Below are 955 nucleotides of genomic sequence, written 5' to 3' on the forward strand. Positions count from 1 at the left end.
CTCAGGGTCGGGGAAAAGTCCAATATATATCTGGCGATATCTCGGGTGCTATTTGAGATAGCGCAATAAACCAAAGTGCATTGTCTGCAGGAAGCCCTGGTACATGATTCTGTGCAGCGAGAACGACCTCGGACCACCAGGGGCCGAGAAAATCATCGTCTCATGGGGCCGGACTGTCAGGGTCAGGGAAAAATCCAATATATGTATCCGGTGATATCTCGGGTGCTATTACAGATAGCGCAATAAATCAAAGTGCATTGTCTGTAGGAGGCCCTGGCGCATGAATCTGTCCAGCGGGAACGACCTCGGACCACCACGGGCTGAGAAAACCACCGTCTCATGGGGCCGGACACTCAGGGTCGGGGAAAAATCCAATATATATCTGGTGATATCTCGGGTGCTATTTGAGATAGCGCAATAAACCAAAGTGCATTGTCTGCAGGAAGCCCTGGTACATGATTCTGTGCAGCGAGAACGACCTCGGACCACCAGGGGCCGAGAAAATCATCGTCTCATGGGGCCGGACTGTCAGGGTCAGGGAAAAATCCAATATATATCCGGTGATATCTCGGGTGCTATTACAGATAGCGCAATAAATCAAAGTGAATTATCTGCAGGGGGCCCTGGCGCATGAATCTGTGCAGCGAGAACGACCTCGGACCAGCAGGGGCCGAGAAAACCACCGTCTCATGGGGTCGGACACTCAGGGTCAGGGAAAAATCCAATATATATCTGGTGATATCTCGGGTGCTATTAGAGATAGCGCAATAAATCAAAGTCCATTGTCTGCAGGAGGCCCTGGCGCATGAATCTGTGCAGCGGGAACGACCTCGGACCACGAGGGGCCGAGAAAACCACCGACACATGGGGCCGGACACTCATGGTCGGGGAAAAATCCAATATACATCTGGTGATATCTCGGGTGCTATTAGAGATAGCGCAATAAACAAAAGTG

Source organism: Nomia melanderi, unplaced genomic scaffold (genome assembly GCF_051020985.1).
Source record: "Nomia melanderi isolate GNS246 unplaced genomic scaffold, iyNomMela1 scaffold0014, whole genome shotgun sequence".
Classification (NCBI taxonomy): Eukaryota; Metazoa; Arthropoda; class Insecta; order Hymenoptera; family Halictidae; genus Nomia; species Nomia melanderi.